The following is a 14,954-nucleotide window of genomic DNA, read 5'->3' on the forward strand; positions in this document are numbered from 1 at the left end:
ATGCCATCCACTTGCCTATCCCTAAGCTAATCCTAAACCATCCTCTAATCATTTGCACAAACCTAAGCAAGCTTAAAACCCTCCTAATCAAGCCCAAGTCGAAATTGCTCTCATCTCCCTCAAAATATCTCAACCATAAAACTTTATGAAGCCCACTAGGCTAAAAATGACTCTCCCAAGCTCTTTTATTGCTCTTACAAGCCATTATGAGGGTCTTTATGAAGATTTTATCCCATTGAGCCTCCTTTGTTGACTCATCCTTCCCCTTTCCTCCATCCTCTCACCCTGTGACATGTGTCACTCCCTGATTGGCTGTAAGGAAGCACAATCCATGTGCTCTCCTCTCATGCAATCTGAGCCCTCCATGAGCTTTTTTCCATCCTTGCATCTTAGCCCTCAATCCCTCAAGCCTCTCGCCTATAGCTTGGATCCTTCCCCTTTGCAAAACAACACAATCCATGAAGTAAAGTCATAATGCCATTTTAAGAAACAATTTTACATCAAAACCATAAACTCACGCCCAAATTCCAATTCTATTTGAAGCATTTTTTGAAGCATAAGCTTGAGCATACATCCTATCTATTTACACAAAGCCACTTAACAAGAGAGCTTCTCATTTAGAGAGTCCATTAATGGCTCATATTCTCAATTGAGAGTTCATCTTAGAATATCTTGAAGTTTATGAATTTGATTTAGTTTGTAGAAGCTTTATTTAAATTTGGTTTCTATTAGCATACTAACATTGCTCATATACAATATTCACATACGCAAAGATCAAGTTTGACCAAAAGTTGACTAGATTTAATCACGGTTGACTTGAGTTGACTAGTTTCAAAAAGAATTTTGAAATAATTAAATGAAATTATTTAATTAAATAGAGTACTTACTTATAATTAATTAAAAAAAGTTATTTAATTAAATAACAAGTCATTTCTAATTAATTAAATGAAGTTATTTAATTAAATAACAAAAGTGTCTCTAATTAATTAAAGATTATTTAATTAAATAGAAAAAGTAATTATGAGAGCATATCTCATTTTATTAAATTAAATATCTCAACAAAATCTCTTGTCAGTTCAAAAAGAGAAATTTTCAGTTCACTATTGATTAAAAAGGAGTTAAATTAGTTAACTCCTTTTTCTACTCAAATTAAATCTGTTAACTCCCTTTAATTTGAAAATCTCTCTTTATGACTGAACTTCACCTTTAATCCTGACCGTTGATTGAAATGAATCTCAACCATTGAAGAATTCTAAGAAAGTCTATTTAAGAGACCCTCATCTCTTAATTTTGAAAGGTTGAATAAGAATTTGCATCGAATTGTTGCTGGAATTGATACTTACATTTGCTCATATTCACATATGCAAAGATCAAGTTTGACCAAAAGTTGACCAGATTTAACCACAGTTCACTTGAGTTGACTAGTTTCGAAAAGAATTTTGAAATAATTAAAGAAAATTATTTAATTAATAGTAGTACTTACTTTTCAGTAATTAAACAAAATTATTTAATTAAATGAGAAGCCATTCCTAATTAATTAAATGAAGTTATTTAATTAAATAAGAAAAGTGTCTCTAATTAATTACAGATTATATAATTAAATAGAAAAAGTAATTATGAGAGCATATCTCATTTTACTAAATTAAATATCTCAACAAAATCTCTCTTCAGTTGAAAAAGGGAAGTTTTCAGTTCACTATTGATTAAAAATGAGTTAAATTAGTTAACTCCTTTTTCTAATCAAATTGAATCAGTTAACTCCTTATTTTACTAAAATTAAATCTGTTAACTCCCTTTAATTTGGAAATCTCCCTTTATGATTGAACTTCGCCTTTAATCCTGACCGTTGATTGAAATCGATCTCAACCGTTGATGAATTCTAAAAAAGTCTATTTAATAGACCCTCATCTCTTCATTTTGAAAGGTTCAATGAGAATTTGCATCAAATTGTTGCTGGAATTCATACTCACATTTGCTCATATTCACATATGCAAAGATCAAGTTTGACCAAAAGTTGACCAGCTTTAACCACGGTTGACTTGAGTTGACTAGTTTCGAAAAGAATTTTGATATAATTAAACGAAATTATTTAATTAAATGGAGTACTTACTTCTAATTAATTAAACAAACTTATTTGATTAAATGAGAAGCCATTCCTAATTAATTAAATGAAGTTAATTAATTAAATAACAAAAGTGTCTCTAATTAATTAAAGATTATTTAATTAAATAGAAAAAGTAATTATGAGAGCATATCTCATTTTATTAATTTAAATATCTCAACAAAATCTCTCTTCAATTCAAAAAGGGAAATTTTCAATTCACTATTGATAAAAAATGAGATAATCAGTTAACTCCTATTTTTACTCAAATTGAATCAGTTAACTCCTTATTTTACTCAAATTAAATCTGTTAACTCTCTTTAATTTGGAAATCTCCCTTTATGACTGAACTTCACCTTTAATCTTGACTATTGATTGAAATCGATCTCAACCATTGATGAATTCCAGGAAAGTCTATTTAAGAGACCCTCATCTCTTCATTTTGAAAGGGTGAATGAGAATTTGTATTGAATTGTTGTTAGAATTCATATTCACATTTGCTCATATTCACATACGCAAAGATCAAGTTTGACCAAAAGTTGACCATATTTAATCACAGTTGACTTGAGTTGACTAGTTTCGAAAAGAATTTTGAAATAATTAATTGAAATTATTTAATTAAATGGAATACTTACTTCTAATTAATTAAAAAAAGTCATTTAATTAAATGAGAAGCCATTCCTAATTAATTAAGTGAAGTTATTTAATTAAATAACAAAAGTGTCTCTAATTAATTAAATATTAATTAATTAAATAGAAAAAGTAATTATGAGAGCATATCTGATTTTATTAAATTAAATATCTCAACAAAATCTCTTTTCAATTCAAAAAGAAAAATTTACAGTTCACTATTGATCAAAAATGAGTTAAATCAGTTAACTCTTTTTTCTACTCAAATTGAATCAGTTAACTCCTTATTTTACTAAAATTAAATCTGTTAACTCCCTTTAATTTGAAAATCTCCCTTTATGACTGAACTTCACCTTTAATCTTGACTGTTGATTGAAATCGATCTCAACTGTTGATGAAATCAAGGAAAGTCTACTTAAGAGACCCTCATCTCTTCATTTTGAAAGGTTGAATGAGAATTTGCATCAAATTGTTGTTGAAACTCATACTCACATTTGCTCATATTCACAAACGCAAAGATCAAGTTTGACCAAAAGTTGACCAAATTTAACCACGGTTGACTTGAGTTGACTAGTTTCGAGAAGAATTTCGAAATAATTAAACGAAATTATTTAATTAAATGGAGTACTTACTTCTAATTAATTCAACAAAGTTATTTAATTAAATGAGAAGCCATTCCTAATTAATTAAATAAAGTTATTTAATTAAATAAGAAAAGTGTCTCTAATTAATTAAAGATTATTTAATTATATAGAAAAAGTAATTATGAGAGCATATCTCATTTTATTATTTTAAATATCTCACCAAAATCTCTCTTCAGTTCAAAAAGAGAAATTTTCAGTTCACTATTGATAAAAAATGAGTTAAATCAGTTAACTCCTTTTTCTATCCAAATTGAATCAATTAACTCCTTATTTTACTCAAATTAAATATGTTAACTCCCTTTAATTTGAAAATCTCGATTTATGACTGAACTTCACCTTTAATCCTGACTGTTGATTAAAATCGATCTCAACCGTTGATGAATTCCAAGAAAGTCTATTTAAGAGACCCTCATCTGTTCATTTTGAAAGGTTGAATAAGAATTTGCATCGAATTGTTGGTGGAATTTATACTCACATTTTCTCATATTCACATACGCAAAGATCAAGTTTGGCCAAAAGTTGACCATATTTAACCATGGTTGACTTGAGTTCACTAGTTTCGAAAAGAATTTTAAAATAATTGAATGAAATTATTTAATTAAATGGAGTACTTACTTCTATTTAATTAAACAAAATTATTTAATTAAATGAGAAGCCATTCCTAATTAATTAAATGAAGTTATTTAATTAAATAAGAAATTTTTTTCTAATTAATTAAAGATTGTTTATTTAAATAGAAAAAGTAATTATGAGAGCATATCTCATTTTATTAAATTAAATATCTCAACAAACTCTCTCTTCTGTTCAAAAAGGGAAATTTATAGTTCACTATTGATAAAAAAATGAGTTAAATGAGTTAACTCCTTTCTCTACTCAAATTGAATCAGTTAACTCCTTAATTTACTCAAATTAAATCTGTTAGATCCCTTTAATTTTGAAATCTCCCTTTATGACTGAACTTCACTTTTAATCTTGACCGTTGATTGAAATCGATATCAACCGTTGATGAATTCCTTGAAAATCTATTTAAGAGACCCTCATCTCTTCATTTTAAAACGTTGAATGAGAATTTGCATCGAATTGTTGCTGGAATTCATACTCACATTTGCTCATATTCACATACACAAAGATCAGGTTTGACCAATAGTTGACCAAATTTAACTACAATTGACTTGAGTTGACTAGTTTTGAAAAGAATTTTTAAATAATTAAATGACATTATTTAATTAAACAGAGTACATACTTCTAATTAATTAATCAAAGTTATTTAATTAAATTAGAAGCCATTCCTAATTAATTAAATGAAGTTATTTAATTAAATAAGAAAAGTGTCTCTAACTAATTAAAGATTATTTAATTAATTAGAAAAAGTAATTATGAGAGCATATCTCATTTTATTAATTTAAATATCTCAACAAAATCTCTCTTTAATTCAAAAAGGGAAATTTTCAATTCACTATTGATAAAAAATGAGTTAAATCAGTTGACTCCTTTTTTTACTCAAATTGAGTCAGTTAACTCCTTATTTTACTCAAATCAAATCTGTTAACTCTCTTTAATTTGGAAATCTCCCTTTATGACTGAACTTCACCTTTAATCCTGACCGTTGATTGAAATCGATCTCAACTGTTGATGAATTCCAGAAAAGTCTATTTAAGAGACTCATCTCTTCATTTTGAAAGGTTGAATGAGAATTTGCATTGAATTGTTGCTGGAATTCATACTCACATTTGCTCATATTCACATATGCAAAGATCAACTTTGACCAATAGTTGACCAGATTTAACCATGGTTGACTTGAGTTGACTAGTTTCGAAAAGATAATTTGAAATAATTAAATGAAATTATTTAATTAAATAGAGTACTTACTTCTAATTAATTAAACAAAGTTATTTAATTAAATTAGAAGCCATTTCTAATTAATTAAATGAAGTTATTTAATTAAATAAGAAAAGTTTCTCTAATTAATTAAAGATTATTTAATTAAATAGAAAAAGTAATTATGAGAGCATATCTCATTTTATTAAATTAAATATCTCAACAAAATCTCTCTTCAATTAAAAAAGAAAAATTAAGAGTTCACTATTGATCAAAAATGAGTTAAATCAGTTAACTCTTTTTTTTACTCAAATTGAATCAGTTAACTCCTTATTTTACTAAAATTAAATCTGTTAACTCCCTTTAATTTGGAAATCTCCCTTTATGACTGAACTTCACCTTTAGTCCTGACTGTTGATTGAAATCGATCTCAACTGTTGATGAATTCCAGGAATGTCTATTTAAGAGACCCTCATCTCTTCATTCTGAAAGGTTGAATTAGAATTTGCATCAAATTGTTGTTGAAATTCATACTCACATTTGCTCATATTCACATACGCAAAGATTGAGTTTGACCAAAAGTTGACCAGATTTAACCACGTTTGACTTGAGTTGACTAGTTTCGAAAAGAATTTTGAAATAATTAAACGAAATTATTTAATTAAATGGAGTACTTACTTCTAATTAATTCAACAAAGTTATTTAATTAAATGAGAAGCCATTCCTAATTAATTAAATGAAGTTATTTAATTAAATAAGAAAAGTGTCTCTAATTAATTAAAGATTATTTAATTAAATAAAAAAAGTAATTATGAGAGCATATCTGATATTATTAATTTAAATATCTCAAGAAAATCTCTCTTCAGATCAAAAAGGGAAATTTCCAGTTCACTATTGATAAAAAATGAGTTAAATGAGTTAACTCCTTTTTCTATCCAAATTGAATCAATTAACTCCTTATTTTACTCAAATTAAATCTCTTAACTCCCTTTAATTTGGAAATCTCCGTTTATGACTAAACTTCACCTTTAATCCTGACCGTTGATTGAAATCGATCTCAAGCGTTGATGAATTCTAGGAAAGTCTATTTAAGAGACCCTCATCTGTTCATTTTGAAAGGTTGAATGAGAATTTGCATCGAATTGTTGCTGGAATTTATACTCACATTTGCTCATATTCACATATGCAAAGATCAAGTTTGACCAAAAGTTGACCAGATTTAACCATGGTTGACTTTAGTTGACTATTTTTGAAAAGAATTTTAAAATAATTAAACGAAATTATTTAATTAAATGGAATACTTAGGTCTAATTAATTAAACAAAGTTATTTAATTAAATGAGAAACCATTCATAATTAATTCAATGAAGTTATTTAATTAAATAAGAAAAGTTTCTCTAATTAATTAAAGATTATTTAATGAAATAGAAAAAGTAATTATGAGAGCATATCTCATTTTATTAAATTAAATATCTCAACAAACACTCTCTTCAGTTCAAAAAGGAAAATTTTCAGTTCACTATTGATAAAAAATGAGTTAAATCAGTTAACTCCTTTTTCTATCCAAATTGAATCAATTAACTACTTATTTTACTCAAATTAAATCTGTTAACTCCCTTTAATTTGGAAATCTCCGTTTATGACTGAACTTCACCTTTAATCCTGACCGTCGATTGAAATCGATGTCAATCGTTGATGAATTCCTGAAAAGTCTATTTAAGAGTCCCTCATCTCTTCATTTTGAAAGGTTGAATGAGAATTTGCATCGAATTGTTGCTAAAATTTATACTTACATTTGCACATATTCACATACGCAAAGATCAAGTTTGACCAAAAGTTGACCAAATTTAACCATGGTTGACTTGAGTTGACTAATTTCGAAAAGAATTTTGAAATAATTAAACAAAATTATTTAATTAAATTGAGTACTTACTTCTAATTAATTAAACAAAGTTATTTAATTAAATGAGAAGCCATTCCTAATTAATTAAATGAAGTTATTTAATTAAATAAGAAAAGTTTTTCTAATTAATTAATGATTATTTAATTAAATAGAAAAAGTAATTATGAGAGCTTATCTCATTTTATTAAATTAAATATCTCAAAAACATCTCTCTTCAGTTCAAAAAGTGAAATTTCCAGTTCACTATTGATAAAAAATGAGTTAAATGAGTTAACTCCTTTCTCTACTCAAATTGAATTAGTTAACTCCTTATTTTACTCAAATTAAATTTGTTAACTCCCTTTAATTTGGAAATCTTCCTTTATGACTGAACTTCACCTTTAATCCTGACCGTTGATTGAAATCGATCTCAACTGTTGATTAATTTCAGAAAAGTCTATTTAAGAGACCCTCATCTCTTCATTCTGAAAGGTTGAATGAGAATTTGCGTCAAATTTTTGCTGGAATTCATACTCACATTTGCTCATATTCACATACGCAAAGATCAAGTTTGACCAAAAGTTGACTTGATTTAGCCATGGTTCACTTGAGTTGACTAGTTTCAAAAATAATTTTGAAATAGTTAAATGAAATTATTTAATTAAATGGAGTACTTACTTCTAATTAATTAAACAAAGTTATTTAATTAAATGAGAAGCCATTCCTAATTAATTAAATGAAGTTAGTTAATTAAATAAGAAAAGTGTCTCTAATTAATTAAAGATTATTTAATTAAATAGAAAAAGTAATTATGAGAGCATATCTCATTTTATTAAATTAAATATCTCAACAAAATCTCTCTTTAGTTCAAAAAGGAAAATTTTCAGTTCACTATTGATCAAAAATGAGTTAAATGAGTTAACTCTTTTTTTTATTCAAATTTAATTAATTAACTCTTTATTTTACTCAAATTAAATCTTTTAACTCCATTTAATTTGAAAATCTCCCTTTATGACTGAACTTCACCTTTAATCCTAATCGTTGATTGAAATCGATCTCAACCGTTGATGAATTCCAAGAAAATCTATTTAAGAGACCCTCATCTCTTCATTTTGAAAGGTTGAATGAGAATTTGCATCTAATTGTATCTAGAATTCATTCTCACATTTGCTCATATTCACATACACAAAGATCAAGTTTGACCAATAGTTGACAAGATTTAACCACGGTTGACTTGAGTTGATTAGTTTCGAAAATAATTTTGAAATAATTAAACGAAATTATTTAATTAAATAGACTACTTACTTCAACAAAGTTATTTAATTAAATTAGAAGCCATTCCTAATTAATTAAATGAGAGCATATAGAAAAAGTAATTATGAGAGCATATCTCATTTTATTAAATTAAATATCTCAAGAAAATCTCTCTTCAGTTCAAAAAGGGAAATTTCCAGTTCACGATTGATTAAAAATGAGTTAAATCAGTGAACTTCTTTTTCTACTCAAATTGAATCAGTTAACTCCTTATTTTACTCAACTTAAATCTATTAACTCCCTTTAATTTGGAAATCTGGCTTTATGACTGAACTTCACCTTAAATCCTTACCGTTGATTGAAATCGATCTCAACCGTTGATGAATTCTAGGAAAGTCTGATTAAGAGACCCTCATCTCTTCATTTTGAAAGGTTGAATGAGAATTTACATCGAATAGTTGCTGGAATTCATACTCACATTTGCTCATATTCTCATATGCAAAGATCAAGTTTGACCAAATGTTGATCAGATTTAACCACGGTTGACTTGAGTTGACTAGTTTTGAAAAGAATTTTGAAATAATTAAATGAAATTATTTGATTAAATGGAGTACTTACTTCTAATTAATTAAACAAAGTTATTTAATTAAATGAGAAGCCATTCCTAATTAATTAAATGAAGTTATTTAATTAAATAAGAAAAGTGTCTGTAATTAATTAAATATTAGTTAATTAAATAGATAAAGTAATTATGATAGCATATTTCATTTTATTAAATTAAATATCTCAACAAAATCTCTCTTCAGTTCAAAAAGGGAAATTTCTAGTTCATTATTGATCAAAAATGAGTTAAATCAGTTAACTCCTTTTTCTACTCAAATTGAATCAGTTAACTCCTTATTTTACTCAAATTAAATCTATTAACTCCCTTTAATTTGGAAATCTCCCTTTATGACTGAAGTTCACCTTTAATCCTGACAATTGATTGAAATTGGTCTCAACCGTTGATGAATTCCAAGAAAGTCTATTTAAGAGACCCTCATCTCTTCATTTTGAAAGGTTGAATAATAATTTGCATCGAATTGTTGTTGGAATTCATACTCACATTTGCTCATATTCACATACGCAAAAATAAGGTTTGACCAACAGTTGACTAGATTTAACCACGGTTGACTTAAGTTGACTAATTTTGAAAAAAAAATTCAAATAATTAAACAAAATTATTTAATTAAATGGAGTACTTACTTCTTATTAATTAAACAAAGTTATTTAATTAAATGAGAAGCCATTTCTAATTAATTAAATGAAGTTATTTAATTAGCTAAGAAAAGTGTTTCTAATTAATTAAAGATTATTTAATTAAATAGAAAAAGTAATTATGAGAGCATATCTCATTTTATTAAATTAAATATCTCAACAAAATCTCTCTTCAGTTCAAAAAGGGAAATTTTCAGTTCACTATTGATCAAAAATGAATTAAATCAATAAACTCCTTTTTCTACTCAAATTGAATCAGTTAACTGCTTATTTTACTGAAATTAAATCTGTTAACTCCCTCTAATTTGGAAATCTCCCGTTATGAACTAACTTCACCTTTAATCCTGATCGTTGATTGAAATCGATCTCAACCGTTGATGAATTCTACGAAAGTCTATTTAAGAGACCCTCATCTCTTCATTTTGAAAGGTTGAATGAGAATTTGCATTGAATTGTTGCTGGAATTCATACTCACATTTTCTCATATTCACGTACGCAGAGATGAAGTTTGACCAAAAGTTGACCAAATTTAACCACGGTTGACTTGAGTTGACTAGTTTCAAAAAGAATTTTGAAATAATTAAACGAAATTATTTAATTAAATGGAGTACTTACTTCTAATTAATTAAACAAAGTTATTTAATTAAATGAGAAGCCATTCCTAATTAATTAAATGAAGTTATTTAATTTGTGAGGCCTCACCCAATTTGTCATAGTACTAATGAGATAATTGCATTACGGTGATTTTAATCTTATGTTTGATACAGTTTTAAGACTTTAGGGTTATGTCATTTTAATATCTGCATTTTGATGATCCGCAATTACCTCTGCATATTATGACTTAATTGATGCATTTAATGATTGTTTTTCATGTTGTAAGCTATGTACATTTCTTTAATAGAAATTGAATGGTAGAAATGCTTGTAATATAAGAAGGTAATGTTGAAGTGGAAATTAGAGTTAAAAGATAAATTTTGTTATGTATTGAGACCTAACCCGCATACCTAGGGATTCAATAGTTATGGATTCAACATCTTGTCGTAGAATATGAAGTTATTCAGAATATTAAATTGACCATGTTATGTTGATAAGTAAAGTTTAGTTTTATAGTATTTTGAACATTTTACATTGAAATTGTTAGAAGAAGTAATGTAATTATAAGGAATGAAGTATGGAACTCAAATGTCGAATGTGATATGTAAGTTTTGATATTTTAATATTTTGAAGGTTATATTTGAAATGATTAAGAAAGGGAAAGTTAATTTGAGATGATGAAATATATGCAAGTCTAATGTTGAATGAGATAATGATTTATTTTACATATGCTTATATGATTTTCTTGGACTACTGATGCTCGAGTTTAGTGTGCAGGAATTTGACCATGGGTTAAAGGGGAATTAAGGCTCAAACTACTACAAACATGACATAACCAAGGTTGAATCAGTGAAAAAGATTCAAACCTAATTGTAATGTGTTTTATTTCGTATATGTGAATTGCATGTGTGCGTAGTAGCCTAGTTCATGTATTATTTTAAAACAAGTCATTTTTTTTAATATAATGTGATATTTTGTGTGTGTCAATTGACACTTGTGCTTGTTATGTGATATGACATGTTATTCGTCAATGGATCATGTGGCCACCTTATTCTCTTATAAATGCCTCAATTGAGGAATTTGATTACTGCCTTAGTCAGTAAAAGGACAAGGTCATCGCCTTGGGGAATTTGAAATTTGAATCACCTAGCTTTGGGAGGGTCATAAAGTAACTTTAAGGTAAGTTGGGATTAAAATTAACCCCACCCATGTTAGTACTATAGGCTAGGGAGCTATTAATGACCTCTAGGGTGTCTAGTGGACCTAGGAGACCCCATGAAAATGACATTCTTTATGGAATCTGAAAATGAGAAGGATATATATATATATATATATATATATATATATATATATATAGAGAGAGAGAGAGAGAGAGAGAGAGAGAGAGAGAGAGAGAGAGAGAGTTATGGCTAAATGATAAACCACTTGGCCTCTCTCTAATTTTAGAGACAGTTAGGTTTTGGAGGGAGAGGATGGGAGCTCTACTACAACTATCCTTACCCTAGCTTGGACCAAGGTTGGTATCTCAAGCTTGCTTTCTTTCCTTTTTCTTTCTTTTAGCATGGTTAAGCCAATCTACAAGTGTGGATTTTATCAATGGAGTATGCATTACATTGCATTGTGGAGTAGCATTCATGTGAGTGTTTGAATGGTGTTCATTCCATGTTGATTAGTGTGACACCATTGTCCATCTTGTTGTATTGTGTGGAGTATTGTGAGTATGAGGTTTGGATTTCCTCTATTTCCCTGTTGCATTATGGGTGTTGATATTGTGTTGTGATAATGTGATGTGCTCTTGAAAATCTGTTGTTTTATTGCTACTTAGTTTTGTTTTCTTGTTGTGCTTGAGTGTTCTTATGGGTGTGGGACTTACACTCACCCTTGTGGGAAGGGAAGAGAAGTCCAGGGTGAATGGATAGTAGTTGGATTGCATAGTTGAGGACCTTGGAGTATGGGCTCCATTGTATGCCATTGTCATATTCATATTTTGCCTTAGGGGAGGATAAGAAAAATAAAAATAAAAAATGGTGAGGAAGGAAGTAACTGAAGTATGGGTTTGTAGGAAGCTAAAGCTGTTGGTTGTGTGTGGTGGAGGATGTTGTGTTGGTAGTGTGTGTGGTGGAAGATGTTTATGAAGCCCCAAAAGGGCATGATATTATGAAGCCCCGAAAGGGCCTTGTATTTTGTTGATTTAGCCCCAAAAGGGCATGAGTTTTATGGAAAATATGATATAAAATGGTAAACCTCCTTGTGTTTCCACCTTCACCCTATGTTCAAGGTTCCAATGGTGAGCCTTTGTGAAATATCCTTGGGATGGGATTTGTTGCAGTTTTGTTATGTGGTGTATATGTTTCTTACAAGTGTGTATGTGGATTTTGTTTGAACCTTGTTCCCCTAGTGCGGGGGTGGTCTCTTTGAGGCCTATGGTTGGGTGGAAAGCACCCATGGTCCTTGTTGTTTTGTTGTGATGCATTTGCAAGTTCTTAGAGAAAAATCTTGGAAACTTGGAGTCCTTGTTATCTTCCATGTGCATAGGAGGAGAAGAAAATATTGCATTGAGATGAGATAGAGAGAAAAACTCCATTTTTTTATCTGAGCCTAAATTTATTGTAAGAGAAAGCTACTGTCTTGGTTTGATTGTTAATGGAAAGGTTGTGAGTGCTCATGTGTAGTAAAAGTATTTTCCATTGCATATATTATGATATGTTGACTTCACCACCTTTTTGTGTATCATGAGGTTATCACTGAAGATAATTCATTGTAATAATATTATTGTTTTATTGGATGGTAACACCAATCAGAGATCCAAATTACTTGATGCTCTTGAGTGGAATGCAAAAGAAATTTGATATCATAGAAGAGATAATATTCATAGGAAGGATTATCCTGGTGAATTGCTATTATCATTTTAGTTCCATTGTTTACCAATTGTGAATGTATATTAAAATCTAGATCTGCATAAGAAGATAATGTTGAGAAAATGGTTTCTCAATTTCATAATTCATAAATAGGGATAATCCAGATAACTTAATATAAAGTCTTGTCATGAAATGTTGAGTTATTGGATTAAGTTAATGTTTTGAATGCTAAATGAATCGCAATTTTAAAACTATACTTATTTTATAATTATCTCCTAATTATCCTTCCAATAACTTACGTTGAATATCCTAGATTACAGAAGAAGAAAATCAAGTGATGATATAAAATATACAAGACTTAAGACATAAGCTTTCTGTAGGTGCACATTTTATTCTTTGGAAAATTTATGACAAAGTAAAATAAATCTCTTCTCTTAATATAAACATTAAAATATTCAAGAGTATTCCTTAGACTCCTAGGACCCTATAACCTAAAAAGCATATTTTAACATAATAAACTAACCATCATATTAATTGCATTAGAAGGGACCTCATATGAGACACATAACTCAAGTCAACACCCTATCAAATCAAAAGAAACTTTTTTAAAAAAATATATACAATGCTCATGTTAAACAAACCTAAACTAGCACCAAGTAATATTTTAAACAAGACATAGCGTGACAAACAACCTACTATATTATCTACCCTAGGCTAGCATGGGTTGGTGAATGAGAAAACAATTTAATATGCTATGGAGACCAAGGTATTTAATTTCTCTGACATGACCAAGAATTATTTCATCCACCTATTCCCTAGGCGCTTTGTGTCTTCAAATATTATATTGGAATACCTTGCAAGTTTATGACATAATTCTGACAAGAGGGAATGGCTTCCATTTTGTCCTTGACGCCTTGATTTTCCTTGGAAGAAGTTATGGCATTTTATATGTCTTTCTTCACCCACCTAATTAAGACTAGGATAAACTCCATGCTACCAACAATATGGTACCAAGTAGCAAGTCGATTTAACATGGGAATTCGAAATGCATATCTTCTAGCTCAAAATTAATAGGATTTGACTCATGGAAAAGGCGCCTATGCTTGTCTTGGCCAAAACTTTGGTAAGTGAGTCCACCATGGAGAGAAACCCAAGGAATTCGCTTGGTCTATGGGTAAGTGAAGAAGATTATGGGGTAGTAGCACGTGGGTAGTAGGGTGATTTGGAACTTTGCTAGAGAAAAAGTATTTCATCTTCTTAAAAGAAATGTGAGTGGGGTCAAGTTAATGGACTATGACTAATAGGGTATTTTAGATAGATGGATAGTTAATATGTTCATATGCATTCATTTTGTTACCTTAGTATTAGTAAGGATAGATTATCTTTTAAAATCATTCTTTTATGATATATGTTTATATAAATGAATTGATCATTCTTTTCACTACAATTTCAATTGTAGTAGGTATTGACCCTAATATTAAAATGTGATGTCGCTTGCATTAGAGATATAATATGAATAATAAATAGATAATTCAATCTTAATAACTATGTCAATGAAAGATGTAAGTTGGGATATGAAAAAATAAAAATATACACCCATTAATTTTGGGAACATTTTAAATAGTCTAGAAAAGTGTTAATTATGTATATATTGTTATTTGAATCGATTGCCTAGAGTAGCATAGTAGGCATCAAAGTTGATGATAGTTCTAATGGATGGCAAATCGAGGGTTAGATGCATTGAAGAAATGTTAACTCATATGAAAAATTAGTAAAGATGACATTGAAATGTGGAGTATAGATTGAAGTAGTACGTATGAGTATTCTCTTTCAAAACCCTAGGTCAGTAGATGTCAGAGGGATGTCCAACTCAGTGATGATATAGTTGTAACACACATATGTCTTTTGGAGGTTATT

This window comes from Cupressus sempervirens, chromosome 9 (genome assembly GCF_028749045.1).
Source record: "Cupressus sempervirens isolate cs-2001-9-10 chromosome 9, ASM2874904v1, whole genome shotgun sequence".
Classification (NCBI taxonomy): Eukaryota; Viridiplantae; Streptophyta; class Pinopsida; order Cupressales; family Cupressaceae; genus Cupressus; species Cupressus sempervirens.